Raw genomic sequence first — 15,720 nt, 5'->3', positions numbered from 1 at the left:
AAAAGTTTGATCTTTTTTATTATTATTATTATTATTATTATTAGTAGTAGTAGTAGTAGTAGTAGTAGTAGTAGTATTAGTAGTTTTAATAAGCTCCTTCTCCTTGCAAGGCGGACAAACTTGAAATAGGGAACAGGGACCAGACCAGTGCGAGCGTTAGGATAACTTTACTAGTATCTATTTAACTATCTGCAAAAAACAAACAATATAAACATGATGGACAAGTGGTGAACAGAAGTCAACTATATGCAAAGATGTCCATACAGACATATGGGCGCACATTTTTGGTGCATTGGTGCAATACAGAAATTAGTATATTATGCAATATGCGTCCAATGCCAAATTAAATAATCCTGCAATGTCTTTAGAAGAACATAAATTCTAGAATTGTACACGGTCGCGGCTCATTGATGATATACATAAATGTTTATCCGTTATTCTACATAGTGTGCCATTTTCCCAGCCAGGTGCATTATGTAATATAATCCTAACTTTAAAACCAGCACACACCTCAGATTCGCCCAATCCAAGCACTGATCCACACAGACCACGCCCATTTTTGCCCAAAGCCTTGCCCCTTTCCCAACAGACCGCACTGCTTCTAACCATCAGAAGTGGGGCAGCTAGCAGGTACTAACAGGGTATATAACAGGGTCACTGAAGCCATACTGCTATCTATAGGAAGTCCCATCAAACACTAGGTGCAATACACGGGAAAATACCGTGATTCATGGGGAGGGGGCGGGGCTAAAATGACGCAATTGGCGTCATTTTGACCCCTTCCGCACCCCACGGACTCGCGAATACGGCACTAGGGTGCGAGCAGGATGCGGGAGACCTGCCTACTCTTCCGGTGGTGCGGGGGGCTACCCCAAAAAACGGGAGCCTCTTCCAGGAGAGTAGGCAAGTATGAAATTACCCCATTGTATATAAAGTGAATTTTGCTCTATAGTTTCTAATGATTTGATTTATGAAAAAATGGCTACAAACCAGTTATAAAGAGAGAGCCCTGCTGCATTTAATGAGAAACAATGGGGTCAGTATACTAAGGTGGGAGTTTTTTCGAACTGCTGATGTTGCTCATAGCAACCAATCAGATTCTACTTAACATTTATCTAGCTGCATCTAGAAGATAATAGATAGAATCTAGTTGGTTGCTATGGGCAACAGCACTAGTTCTAAAAAAAACAAACCTCCCACCTTAGTAAATTTACCCCAATGTATTATTTACAGTAAAAGAGTCAGTGTTGATTCTCCAATCTTTGGGGGGGGACGCTCCCATCAGAGGGTAGGTAGGTCTGCTAGGGTTACCACCTCATCCCTTTAATTCTGGAGACTTATTAATTACACAGGTTCTGTGGCTGATTATAACCAGGTGAGTCTTGAAGTCAGCCAGCCACAGAACCTGTGTAATTAATATGTGTCCAGAAGAAGGGGTGAGGTGGTAACCCTAAGGTCTGCCTACGATCTTTGCTGTCACTTTACAGCAGCAGTAAAGGAGCAAGCTATTCCCTATACAGTAAGTGTGACAATAGCTACACAATGCAGTGAGAAACTCTCCAGTCCTGGGCCATGATCAATTAATATTCATTGAATAAGGAATAATTGGCTACTGGGAACGTTTGTTATTTTCCTCCTGTCGTGTGAACATCACATTCCATTGCTTTGTTGCCTAGTGATGTGAGGGGATTCCTAGTGGTTGTATTCCATCCTATCTCTGCTCCCGATGCCTTATCTTACTGTATGATACAACAGGAGTAAGTACATTCTACATGTTACAGCTTGTGCTCAAGAACAGCATTCAAAGCGCTGGTATCATATAACAAATATACTGTATACTAGGTGCTTCATCGTGCCCTACGGGCGCTCTTCACACCGTCGCAAGGGGCTACGCCCCCTTAACCCTTGCATGCCTTTCTGGGGTTCAATATTTGTATTATATGGAGTATTACCTGAATTCCTTTGTTAGTGGTTAAATATTGCACAATGAAAGGGCGTGCAATGGTGAAGGAGGCGCAGCCCATTGCGACGGTGTGAACAGCACCTGCAGGGCACAATGTACAGAAAGTAGCGGATGCGGGGGGCACTGTGGATGGGGGAGGGTGTCTGTAGATGCTGCGGGTAAAGGGGGGGGCCGTCCAAGGGGGGGGGGGGGGTAGGGGGTCCGGAGGCGCCACGGGAGGGGCAGGTGCGGGTGGTGCGGCGGATGGGGAAGGGGGTCTGGAGGCGCAGCAGATGGTGGATGGGTGGGTGCGGAGGTGCCGTGGGTGGTGGAGGGGTGGGGTACCGCGGATGGAGGAGGGTGTCTGCAGATGCTGCGGGTAGAGGGGGGGGCAGGTGTGGGGGGAGACATATATGGGGGGTGGATGGTGGAGGGGGTCTGGAGGTGCTGTGGGTGGTGGAGGAGTGGGGGAGTGGGAGCCACGGGTGGTGTAGGGGGTCTGGAGGCACAGGGTGTGGGGGAGGGGTGGGGTGCCGCATGTGGTGGAGGGGAAGGTGCGGAGGTGTGGTGCATTGGGGAGGGGTCTGGAGGCGCTGCGGGTACTGTACCTGCCAAAAAGGCAGTTGGAGGGTATGCAGTAACAGGGCCAGTACAGGGGTGACTGGGTCAGAATAGGGGTGACGGGGCCAGGACAGGGGTGACGGGGTCAGAACAGGGGTGACGGGGCCAGGACAGAGGTAACGGGGCCAGGACAGGGGCGACGGGGCCAGGACAGAAATGACAGGGACAGGATAGGGGTGACAGGGCCAGGATAGGGTTGACAGGGCAAGCACAGGGAGTCCTGCTTCCTCTGCCCGTCCGCATCCCTCCCCCCCACTCCTCAGTCACACACCGCGGACCTCGCGTGGCTGCCGGGCACTGTGGTAAGGGGAGACTGGGAGTGACTGGTTAGCCCCCAGGAGATGCTGCGGCTGGAGGGAGGAGGGGGACATAGCATGCACACGGCGCAGACCTCACGGCTGCCGGGCACTGTGGTAAGGGGAGACTGGGAGTGACTGGTTAGGCCCGAGGAGACGCTGTGGCTGGAGGGAGGAGGGGTTCAGAGCCTGCAAGCAGCGCGGACTTCTGCAGCGCTGCCTGCCGGCTAAAGTGTGAGAAGGAGCTGGGCGCACCTCACTGCGGGTGGCAGCGCTGCAGCTAGCGGTGGGGTTGCCGGGGCTGGAGATAACAGAGACAGTACGGAACCTGCACAGTGGCAGGTGCCCCACAAAACTGCAGATAAGAAGCGTGGAGAGCCCCTGCTGAGTATGCTGATGTGGGGGGTCAAGCACATAGTGAGCCGGTGCCCGTCTGTCTGTACGGCTTACCCCCTCACACACCCCCATACCTCCCAACTGTCCCGATTTTTGCAGGACAGTCCCATTTTTTGGGGTCTGTCCCGCTGGCCACAGTGTCCCGCGGCGGAGGGACAGTTGGGAAGCTCCTGTACTCGCTGTTCTGCTTAGCATGCGCACAGCGTCTATTAAGTGGAGATAGGAGGAGAGGGGGCATCAGGGGGTACGGATTAAGGGGGGGGGGGGGGCGGCAGCAGAGCCGGATTAAGAGGGGGGGCCCAGGGGGTACGCACTCCGGGCCCCACAGGTTTAGGGCCCCCCCGGCTGGAATAGCTCTGTCCCAGCTCTGAAGCTCCCCCGTCCTGCCAGTAACAGCAACAGCGGCAGCATTGAGCTACAGTCAGCACACGCTGCTGCGTGTTGGCAGGTCTGTGGTGTTGCAGGGAGGCAGCAGTCTCCCTGCTTTCTTCTGCCTGTGCGGGTGTGTAGGGGGGAGCGACCACCTCCTCTGGATTTACCCCTAGCTGAGGGGCCAAAATCCCATTAAAAAATAATAATAATAAAAAATAAAAAAATCCCGGAATTTGCATAAGGGGCGTGGCCACACGGGCACAATTAGGCCACGCCTACTAACCCACATCAGGCACAGCAATGAGATAGGGCCCCCCTGTCTCAAGTGCCCTGGGGCCCCCGGACTCATAATCCGCCCCTGGGGGCATGCCAGCAGCTCACAGAGTGCTGGGCATAACCCCTCACTGGTGAAAACGGGGCATGGCTCGCGATCGCGGGTCCTCCTGCAAAGCCTCACCCCTTTTCATAGGCCACGCCCCATTTTCACAGCACGGTGTGTCCCTCCTTCTGCCTGAAGAAAGCTGGGAGGTATGCACCCCTGCCTGTGCCATGCCCATACCATCGGCTTCTGCTCCTAGTCTCCCATAGATTTGCCCAGATCTGTGACTCATCTAACTCCGCCCAGTGTTGTGACTACGCCCAGCGTTAGCAAATGAGGCACAAAGTCACAGATCTGGGCTAATATATAGGAGATAGCAATGTATCCAAACCTCTCGTCATGATTCCACCAAACCGTATCTAAATCCTTTGAAACTCGTACCCAACTTTTATTTATTTATCTTTAAATATCCCTCCAAAGGACACATAACTTGGGTGACATAAGACAGGACGTCAACACCACTATTCCATTGCAAGCCACATATTTCAGCCTAATCCATTGTGCTTAACAATTGTAATAAACCCAATTAACAATCCATATTATAGAGACCCCCCCCCCCCCTCAACACTCGCGAGCAATTTGTTGCACAGGACCCCCCCCCCCCCCCAAAAAAAAAAAAAAAAACACAAAAAACATCAGCCACTTCTTTCTCAAAGACTCTACAAGCAACTCATCCGTCCTCTTCTGAATATGTCAGTGCCGTCATGTTACTCTCTCAAAGTTCTAGATCATTCAGAACAAATAGGGACATGTACTAAGCAGTGATAATAGTGGCGAGCCAGTGGAGAAGTTGCCCATTGCAGCCCATCAGCTGCTCTGTATATTTTTACATTATGCAAATTATAAATGTTACATCAATGCTGATTGGTTGCCATTAGTAACTTCTCTACTGGCTCACTTCTCGACTTTTATCACTGCTTAGTACATGTCCCCCTATAGTGAGCGCAGTAAGGTCCTGAATGATGGCAGAAGGAGGTAGTGCTGGAGTGGAGGATATAAAGGCCTACAGTGCCTGGTGTTGGTAGGGTCTGGCGACCAGCGATTGGTGCCCTGACAGCAGAGGTTATAGAAAGGGATTCTGTCACTTCTGTGGACAGTGGTCACTGGACAGATCCTTTGGAACCAGGTGTCTGGTCCCCCTACGTTTGTAGGAGTGAATATTGCATTGGCATAAGACGCCTACTTGCCTACTTTTGAAAAAGCATGTCAAGGAGGGGATGCAGTCAATTTACTGACAATCAAAATCCCGACGGTCAAAATACTGACAGCAGTTGACCGAAGGTCAAAGTTCCGACAAGGTCAAAATCCCGTCATGGTCAAAATACTGATATTTAAAATACCGACAAGGTCAAAATACCGACATTTATAATGTCGACAGGTCAAAATGCCGACACGAGTTTTTCATGTTTTTTTCCATTGAAACCGACTTGTTCATTCTTTACCATCCCAGTGGACATGGAGGGGGAATATAATAGTGTGCCGAGCGCAGCGAGCCATGCGGGGGGACGCGGTACACTTATATGGTGTCCATGTGGACCTATATCGACATACACGCCAAAACCCCAATAAAAAGCTTGTGTCGGCATTTTGATCTGTCAACATTTTACATGTCGGGATTTTGACCGTGTCGGGATTTTGACCGTCGGTCAGTTGCTGTCAGGATTTTGATTGTAGGTATTTCATACAGATCCCGTCAGGGAGATGTGAAAGTAACCCCTATCAGCGCGGGCGTGTACGGCTACATCTGAGAGGCGTGTCATAAAAATGACTTACCTCCACATGTATATGATCCCCAAAGTTTGTAAGATCTACTTGTTAAAGAAAAGACTCTTATATTTTGCAGAATTTGTTTGTGTATTGTGTTTTACAAGAGGTTCCATATACTGTAAGTGACCATGAGAAACCTTATTTAAAATGTATGTAGCCATAGGGATCATTGGGGGTCATTCCAAGTTGTTCACTCGTTGACGATTTTCGCTATGTTGCGATTTGTTGCAAATTGTGCATGCGCTTAGTTATTTAACACAAAACTTAGCTGTTTTGCTGTGGCTTCTGCTGCGCTTTTCAGTTGCAAAGAATTAATAGAGGCGCTCATAAAATCCACACACCATGTTTTCACAGTTTCAAAAAACAACCAAAGAATCAATTATATAAATAAAGGGTATATATTTTTATTTTCACAATAATTAATAAAATACCTTCTAATTTAGATAATTATTAACAATAACTCTCCAAATTACCACATGCATATGTTTATAGGTATATAAAATTACATAAATTAACTAAGCTAAGTCAGCAGTATGGAAGATGATAGGGCCAGTAATTGCCGCCGTGCAGGTCCCACAGTTCAATTGTGTGCAAATGAGTGGTCGCCCGTCACTGCCGCTGATGGAATGCAGGCAGGGAACCTGCGTCCCAAAATTACCTGGATAGGTGTTCAGTGGAAAAACGTGGGGGAGGAGTCCTAAAGGAAATACCACAGTGCGGCCTGATCTCTGTGGACGGCTTATACTCGAACGGCTTCACGTCCGCCGCCTGCCCTTGTCTGCACGGCATACACTGGATGCTCAATTATCAGGTCAACTGAGCAAAATTCAGCGGCTAGTGGATATATTCGGATACATCACGCACCCTCCAGTTGCACAATTTATAGGGCAAAATTTGGACTCACCCGGGGACGCTCGGGTTCACCAGCCCCTTTGGAGAGGTAATTCTTTCATTTCCACACCGTCAATTTATGCCATTAATCTTTATTGAAGCTCAGGTCTTAAACGTGCAGCCACTGTGACATATCCTGGAACTATATCCAAATTTTAGCAACAGTGTGTCTAAAGGACTGTAACATACTGTTACATTGTGAACTTTTAAAATATCTAGTTCAGTGGAAGTTTGAATACTACACATAATAATGGTTATAGCAGAGGTTCCCAAACTGTGTGCCGTGGCTCCCTGGGGTGCCTCGGGACACTTGCAGGGGTGCCCTGGGTTGATGGTCAAGGACCAATTCAAATTATTCATGGTCAATATAATAGGCAAAACCAGTGCTGGTGGCTGCCAGTCATAACATATGTGGCCAAACAGAAGCAAATCTTGTCCCTCACCACACAACTGACCCTAAGGATGACATATAAATGCAATCTACTTAATGTAATATTTCTTTCTAAATTTCTCAAAAATAAATTTTTGGCCTAGGGGTGCCGTGAAAAAAATTCTGATATCCTAGGGCGCCGTGATTCAAAAAAGTTTAGAAACCACTGGGTTATAGCTTAGTTAATTTATGTAATTTTATATACCTATAAACATATGCATGTGGTAATTTGGAGAGTTATTGTTAATAATTATCTAAATTAGAAGGTATTTTATTAATTATTGTGAAAATAAAAATATATACCCTTTATTTATTTAATTGATTCTTTGGTTGTTTTTTGAAACTGTGAAAACATGGTGTGTGGATTTTATGAGCGCCTCTATTCATTCTTTGCATCTAGTTAAATCTCATAGGAGTTTCGCATATCTCCTTATAGTGGCGAACGTGTTTCCACACCATCAGTTCCAGGTTTATCTTATTTGAGACTGATTAGTTTACAGATAAACACAGGCGCAGCAAAAGAGTATTTCCGCTTTTCAGTTGCACAGGTGTTCGGTAAATGATTGACATGAAAGGGGCGTTTCTGGGCGGCAACTCAGCGTTTTACCAGCGTTTGCAAAAAAAAACGCAGGCGTGTCTGAGAAAAACGCGGGAGTGGCTGGAGAAACAGGGGAGTGGCTGGCCGAACGCAGGGCGTGTTTGTGACATCGAACCAGGAACTAAACGGACTGAGCTGATCGCAATTCGTGAGTAGGTCCGGAGCTATTCAGAAACGGCAAAGAATTATTTAGTAGCAGTTCTGCTAATCTTTCGTACGCACTTCTGTATGCTAAGATACACTCCCAGAGGGCGGCGGCCTAGCGTGTGCAATACTGCTTAAAGCAGCTAGCGAGCGAACAACTCGGAATGATCCCCATTGTGTCTTATAACCAATGCAGGGAAATGGCGCTGATGATCCCATTTGAATGAATGTATCTGTGATTTATTTCCCCCCCCAAGAATGTAACAGCTACATAATGGGTTAAGATGCAATCAGGGAGATTGCTGGATTATTCAGGGAGTCAGGGAGATTGCTTCTATTTCAGGGAGTCTCCTGCAGAATGAGGGAGAGTAGGCAAGTATGCATAGGAGCCGGCCTACTCTGAATGCTTTAAACCATGGGTCTTTAACCTGCGGCCCTCCAGCTGCTGTGGAACTGCACATCCCAGCATGCCCTGCCACAGTTTTGCTATTAAGGCATGCTAAAACTGAGCAGGGCATGCTGGGATGTGTAGTTCCATAACAGCTGGAGGGCCGCAGGCAGAGCCGGCCATAGCTATAGGCAAACTAGGCAATTGCCTAGGGCATTTGATATGCCTAGGGGCATCTGCAGCTTCTGCTGATTAAAATGATATGCGGCATGCCTATATTCTGTATAGCATTTCATATGCAGATACAGCCACACTCTCACACAGTATATAGACATGCTGCATATCATTTTAATCAGCAGAATCTGCGTGTGCACCCTAGCCACATAGCAATGCAAATAAGATGCATTTTCATAAAAAAAGGTGCCCGACGTTAGCATTGAGGCAAGATTTATGAGGACACATCTGTATCCAAGCAGAGGCAGAGGTCACAGTGTTAGTGGAAGTGTGAGTGCTGTGTGCATGTGAGTGGGTTGGTTGTGCAGTAGTGTTCAGAATATGTGTAAGGAGCATTATGTGTGTCATGTAAAAATGCATTAATAATGTGCAACACATGTGTAAGGGGCACTATGTGTGTCATTATGTGTATAAGGGCATTAATAATGTGTGGCATATGTGTAACAGGGTACTACTGTATGTGTGTCATTATGTGTATAGGGGCACTCATAATGTGCAGCAAATGTGTAGGGGGCACTATGTGTCATTATATGTATAAGGGCATTAATAATGTGCGGCATATATGTAAGGGACATTATGTGTAAAAGGGCATTAATAAAGGTTGTCATAATGTGTAAGGCACATTATGTTTATAAGGACATTAATAATGTGGAAGGGGCATTACTGTGTGGAATTATGTGTATAAATGCATTACTAATGTGTGGCATTATGTGTATAAGGTGCTCTACTATGTGGCGTTGCGTATAGAAAGGGCACTACTGTGTCGTCTAATGTGAATAAAGAGCAATAGGGTGTGGTGTAATGTGAATAAGGAGCAATTCAGTGTGATGTTATGTGAATAAGGGGCTCTACTGTGAGGAGTAATGTTTATAAGGTGAAGTGATACTACTGTGGGATGTAATATGAATTATGGACACTATCGCATGATCAAATGTGAATAAAGTTGCACTACTGTGAGGCGTAATTGGAATTGGGGGTACTATTGTGTGGCCATGCCCCTTGCCAGCAAAAACACACCCCTTTTTGGGCTGTGCGCCAAATGTGCGAACTGTTCCTATTTAAAATATAGGGGGTACAAACACCAAAATAAGGACTGCTATGGGTGAGGGGTGATGGTGCTGGGAAAGAGGTGCAACCAGTGGTGGTGCTAGGCGGCACCAGCCAAAATCTTGCCTAGGGCATCATATTGGTTAGGGCCGGCCCTGGCCACAGGTTGAAGACCCATGCTTTAAACAATGCTTGGATGTAGCCAGAATAAAATCCATTATACGTTGCACCCCTAATATTACAAACGCAGGAAATCCTGGTGTCAGAGTTACACCCAGAGATTAGATTCTAACTGTTTAAACATCATTTTTTTTAAAAAAAGAAGTAAGGATATATTACTTGTACAGCATATAAAGGCGCAGATGTATTAAGCCTGGAGATAAAGCAGTGATAAGTGCAAGGTGATAAGTTAAAAGGCACCAGCCAATCAGCTCATAACTGCCAATTTACATATTGGAGCTGATTGGCTGGTGCGTTATCACCTTGCACTTATCACTGCTTTATCACTTCTCCAGGCTTAATACATCTGCGCCTATGTGCCCAAAATGCCTTAACGTGCACCAGACACCCACTTCATACTTGCCTAATCTCCCGGAATGGGCGGGAGGCTCCCAAAAATCAGGCGCCCCCCTGCCCGGCCGCCCATTTAGTGAGTAAAGTGGGCAGTCCGGGCAGTCGATGACACGATTCTTGCTGAATCGCGTCATCATAGCAATGCCCCCTGTTGTATAATGCCAGTAATCGCGGCATTACATAGCAGGGTGTGTGGCTTAAATTAAGTGCCGCGATAACCCCTCCCCTGTTCCGCCTCCGCCCGCCCCTATTTTGTCTCCACCCCGCCTCCTATCCATGTCATAACCCTGCCCCGCCCCCCTGCTGAGCCGACCTGGAGGGCAGCCAGGATGTCGGCATGTATGACCCACTTACATGCAGTGCAGGTAGCCTTGAGGTTAGGTGAGACCTTACAAATCACTAGCGACAACGCTGAGGCATGAGGAGTTATGTACTTCCAGTTTTGCAATCTGTCCATGTACACATGCCTGCCAATAATCCACATTTTCCCAGTAGAGTCCCTGGGGCGTGGCCTGCCGGTTTGGGGGTGTGGTCTCATTTGTATGTGTCCCCCCCCCCCAGAAAGCAGCAGACTCCACCATTATTTCTATCTATCTATCTATCTATCTATCTATCTATCTATCTATCTATCTATCTATCTATCTGTCTGTCTGTCAGTCTGTCTACACACAGGATTGCACGGGCGAGGGATCACTTGGTTTTTCTGTTAATCAGGATCATTTGTGTCACCAGGTAAAGGCTGAAATGTGACTTGTAGCTTTTACACTTGACACAAAATTCCAAGAATCATGGACCTCAAAGGACTTTGAAAGAGGCACAGTAACCTTTGACCTTTCCAGGAGGCCATGAAGGAAGAGTAATAGTATCTCAAAGGCCTTCCCATCTGCCCTCCACAGCTCTGACAGATAATGATGGGTCCAGAAGCAAAGGCTTCTCTTGGCCATTTATTTCAACAGCCCTGGATGAGACAGGAACCATTCAGTTGTGACCCCAGGCAGCGGAGGGGTGGGATCCATTTATTTACTTACAGTTATTTATATAGCGCACACATATACCGCAGCGCTTTACAGGGAATATTTCTTTCACATCAATTCCTGCCCCTTGGAGCTTACAATCTATATCCCTACATGTGGACACACATACATACACAAACCTTACATTTTGTCAGGATCCAATTAACCTAACAATATGGAACCCATGCAAATACACAGAGAACATACAAACTCCACACATATATGCCTTTGGAAGCGAACTCAAGGCCTCAGTGCGTAGAGGCAGTAATGCTAGCCACTATGCCAACCGTGCTGCAGAAAATCACAGGCCACAGTAAGTATCTTGAACCAGTAAAGACCAAATCAGTTCCTGGCTCTCAGCACAACATCCACATTAATCAATGAACTGCTTCCAGATTCTAGGGGCAAAGTATTTAGTATTTACCAAATATAATCTAAATACAGTAAGTGTTTATCTGTTACATGTATCATTACCTAATAGAAGCCTATGGACTTATCTATGCATTTCCAGCTGAGGGGGATCCAATGGGAACCCTCCCAGCACTCCCCGCAGCGCTGCATCTCTCTGCACATGCGCAGATTGACTCCTGGGTCCTAAACCCAGAAGTCCACTGATGGTAGAGGAAAGCTCTTATCACATGTCTAGGTACATACCGGTGCTATTAACGCAATTCTGTCCTTTTTTTGTGTGCGGATGTCCCATTACCCCCTAGTGGTTCCGGTATGAACGGTCGACAATGTTAAAGTCGAAACTCATTAGGTCGACCAGTATTGGTGGACATTGACATGGCAAACATGGACAAATGGTCGACACATGAAAATGGTGAACACATGAAAGGTCGACACATGAAAAGGTCGACATGATTTTTTAAAACTTTTTTTGGTGTTGTTTTCTGTGTAAAGTGACGGGGAACCCCAATTAGTACACCGCATCCGCTCGCTTCGCTCGGCACAGGTTACTATTCCCAATCGTAGTCCATGTGGATCGTAAAGTATGAAAAAGTTCCAATAAAACTCATGGCGAACCTTTTCACGTGTCAACCATTTTCATGTGTCGACCATTTGTCCATGTCTACCATGTCATTGTCGACCAGTAGTGGTCGACCTAATGAGTGTCAACCTTAACACTGTCAACCATCTGAACAGATACCCCCCCTAGTTACGTCCCCTCGCCCTGCAAGAGGAGATGCGACTGAGTTGCGGGCCGCTCTGCGTCGCCTGTTCTTGCATTCGCACGGCTACGGAACATTTGCAGTGTGAAAACGTGCAAAATACTTCCTAAATACCTGCATTCAATATATTTGCAGAGTATATAAGAGGAAATCTGGGCCCTGCTATGAGTAAGTGTCACAGGCACTAGTATGGCTTCCTACACAGTAGCCTTCCTCTCCAACCCTTAGCACATGGCACTGTAAGCTCCCTCGCATGCAGTGCCACTGGTTACCAGAATACTGTATGCAGTGCGCACATATAACGCAAGTGACAGAACATCCCAGCTGTCCCTAATGTTACACCTTTCCCCTTAGATGTGACTGTATCTCCTTGATCACCGCTGCTCTAATAACATATGTACAAACACCCTGAGCTGCATAGAATCAAATGGCATTCCACTGTTTTAGTTTCAGGGTCTCCACGCAGCACCCACCACTAGACAAAGTGGGAGAGTCTGAGGATGTAGTGGTCTGCACAGCAGGGAAGGTGGCTTCCTCTGGGAAGCAATTAGACCGCGCTGCCTGGATCTGAGACACCCTGGCACTTTCTGCATGTCCGGCAGAATGACTCCCAGGAATTTAGACCCCCCCCCCCCCCCCCTAATGTGGTCTGGTCACATAAAACACGATCAGTGCCAGATGCATGCCATGCCCAGGCTCTATATCTGTTTTTGGTTCATTTCAGTAAATGCCAAGAAGAAGACCTGTTGCTGAAATTAAAATTAAATTCAAATGGCGACTGGTACCTTTCCCCCAGCCCCCTGCAGCGTGGCGAAACAGCACCGCCATAAAACAAATCGGCGATACTGTGCAGCAAAATGAGAGGACTGGATATTGCTCCCACGCCTGGCAGCGGAAGCCGCCGTTGGGTAGAATCGCAGGTCTTTAGGCGGACTCTACGGACGCTCATTTTTGTCTATTTGTAATATGTCTGTTTTAATAACGCGGAGCACAGAGCCATCCGGTAATAAAGAGGACGTTTAGATCACTGCGAAACTTATGAGCTCTGGAACCGTTTTCAACTCCAGCTCATCTAGTGCCCCCTTCTCTGGTACAGGTCGGTTAAAATAACTGTTTTCATTAAGCTTAAAGGCTCCGACGCCAGGGCAGTAAAATGAATGTGGACCTCGCAGGCGATGCGAAAAACAGAACGTCTTAGGACACACTTTAAGATGAGGCCAGTGGAATATTGCGGGGGGGGGGAGAGAAGACGATTATCCCTTTTTTCAATCATTCCGTGCAGCACGAGACACGAGGGACAGAGAGACGGAATTGCAAATTTACAGAGAGACGGAATTGCAAATTGCAACCATTTTCCCTGACATGTGCACGCAGAGCCTTGGATCTGCAGAGAGCATCTCCTCCTCTCCCGCAATCCGCCACAAGTCATGTATTTTATAATACTATATAACCCGCCGCACATACATCACTGCGGCCAGGCAGACAGCAATTAAATGCAGGATCTACAGCGCGATAGTTATGCTCAAATCCATCTCCCCATGCAAACCTCTTCCAGGGGAGACTGTCTACTTAATTACACGCTGTCAGTGGTGCTGGCTAAAGGATTCTCCAGCAGAATTCTGCAGCTTCTGAGCCTGCCCGTAGCCAGTGGACCGTTAACCTGTAGAACTGAACGCATGCAACACTTTCACATATTCATCCTCCCAATAAAGGCTGGTCAGAGGGATAGAGGAAGTTAGCCATCCATTGCACAACCTGGGACTTCAACATTTTAAAAGTGATGCAGGGATGTACTGGGGTGGTTCCCCCTGTATTACAGACTGAAGTCACAATTCCATTTTTGCATGAGATATATTTAATTCATAAATATCAGGCAATCAAATACATCAAGAGCCTACCACACTGTCTGAACCCAAATTAGCTCCATCTCTTATTCCGGTCACATATTGAGACAGATGCCAGAGGGATGATATACCGGCTTGCGCTGGTCAGGGCGCTGGGAATGTGCCGGAGAGTGGACAGTGCAGAGGGGATACATTTTAAAAAAAAAATAGATATATAAAATGTAAAACATCTAAAAATAATAAAGTTGGGCTGAGATATTTGGTGAAATGCTGTATACAGTATGACATTCAGTGGGGATTTCTTGGTCTGCTCTCCAGCTCTGGAGCTGCTGAAATACTGCAGGACCAGCGTTAAGTCTAGCAGGGCTCCTTCCTCCCCAGTTGCAGAGGTCCTCAATCCTTATGCTTCACCATACTATAATCTGCCCCCCCCCCCCCCCCCCCATGGGTCTATGGTTCAAGAAGGTAAGAAAATCCCCCCCATACTGTCATATTCTGGTTCAGTCTCATGAGGAAGGACTGGAGACATTGCAGAATGCAATGCAATGGACCCAGTACATCCCCATCCACCTCCCCCACCACTAGCCCAGGTTCCTTCATGACTGCAATCATATGCATGCAATACCTTTTTTTCCTACCTTACATCCAAGCTGCCCCAGGGGTCATTCTCTCATCCTCTTGTTGCATCATTTGACTCCTTTTCCCCCTGTTTAATTTTTTTTCCAGGCTGTTTGCACCCTTGTCCTGAAAGAAGTAGGTCCCTTATAGCCAAGTGTAGCAGCTGATAGAAAATCCTCAGCAGTTTCAGTCCAGTAGTAGCAGCAGCAGCAGCTCAATCACAGGAACAGCATCAGCAGCAACAGAGGCAGAGCCGGCTCCCCTGCAGGCCGCAGCTCTCACAGCTTATACATCACTACCGCATTCTCCCTAATAGGAGGGACCCTGCCAAGGAGCTACACCATCCAGAAAGCTGGAGTGATCCCCCCTGAGGAGGGGTCCTGGCATCCTGCAAATACAAGGGCAGACTGGCAGACTTTTTTTTTTTTTTTTTTAGCTCAAAGGGCAAGTAAATCCAGCTGGCCCAGATAATACAGCATAAGTGGCTCTCACAATATCCCTGCATATGAGCAGCCAGCGCTCCTTAACCCCTTTGCTGCGCTCTCTCCTGGGTCACTGGGGGGGATAATCAGCTGCTGCAATGGCATCTGTCAATCATTTTATTCCTGGATCATTTATGGGTCATAGGACGCAGAGACCGGCCAAGCCAAGAGGTTCTGCAGCAGTCGACAGTGCCCGTGGTGGTATACATTTGGGATGGTGATTATAACTCCTGCGGAGGGTCAAAATGGCGATCTGTGATATTCTGCTTAATTAAACACTGCTAATTAGATGTATTTCCCTATACATGATTATCTGTGGCTACATTTGAAAATGAAAGACTTTTGGGTCTAGTCTAGTTGCTATAGGCAACTTCTCCACTTTATCACTCTCCAAGGTCTATCTATAAAACCTTTCTCCAGCATGTTAGAGAATTCTCCAAATTAAAGAAAGGATAAACCACAGGGAAAGCACAGATTTTTCCTGCAGTACCTCTCATTGCGCCACTTACTGCG

At 47.1% G+C, this 15,720-nt stretch overlaps 1 protein-coding gene across 9 annotated transcripts in view; it reads right to left on the bottom strand.

Moving 5' to 3' along the window:
* Window positions 1-15,000, bottom strand: part of DAB1 (DAB adaptor protein 1) — a 1,143,899-nt gene extending 1,128,899 nt beyond the window's left edge. For 8 of the 9 annotated variants that reach the window (XM_063939285.1, XM_063939276.1, XM_063939279.1 and 5 more), the window contains exon 1: window positions 14,746-14,999. The gene's annotated coding sequence lies outside the window, so the exon portion shown is untranslated. Of the gene's footprint in view, window positions 1-14,745 lie in introns of all 9 variants that reach the window. The other variant, XM_063939281.1, reaches the window with a different exon arrangement.
* Window positions 15,001-15,720: the final 720 nt, after the last annotated feature.

Source organism: Pseudophryne corroboree, chromosome 9 (assembly GCF_028390025.1).
Source record: "Pseudophryne corroboree isolate aPseCor3 chromosome 9, aPseCor3.hap2, whole genome shotgun sequence".
In the NCBI taxonomy this organism is placed as follows: domain Eukaryota; kingdom Metazoa; phylum Chordata; class Amphibia; order Anura; family Myobatrachidae; genus Pseudophryne; species Pseudophryne corroboree.
The sequence above is the reverse complement of the archived record's forward strand: the minus strand, read 5'-3'. Positions and strand labels throughout refer to the sequence as shown.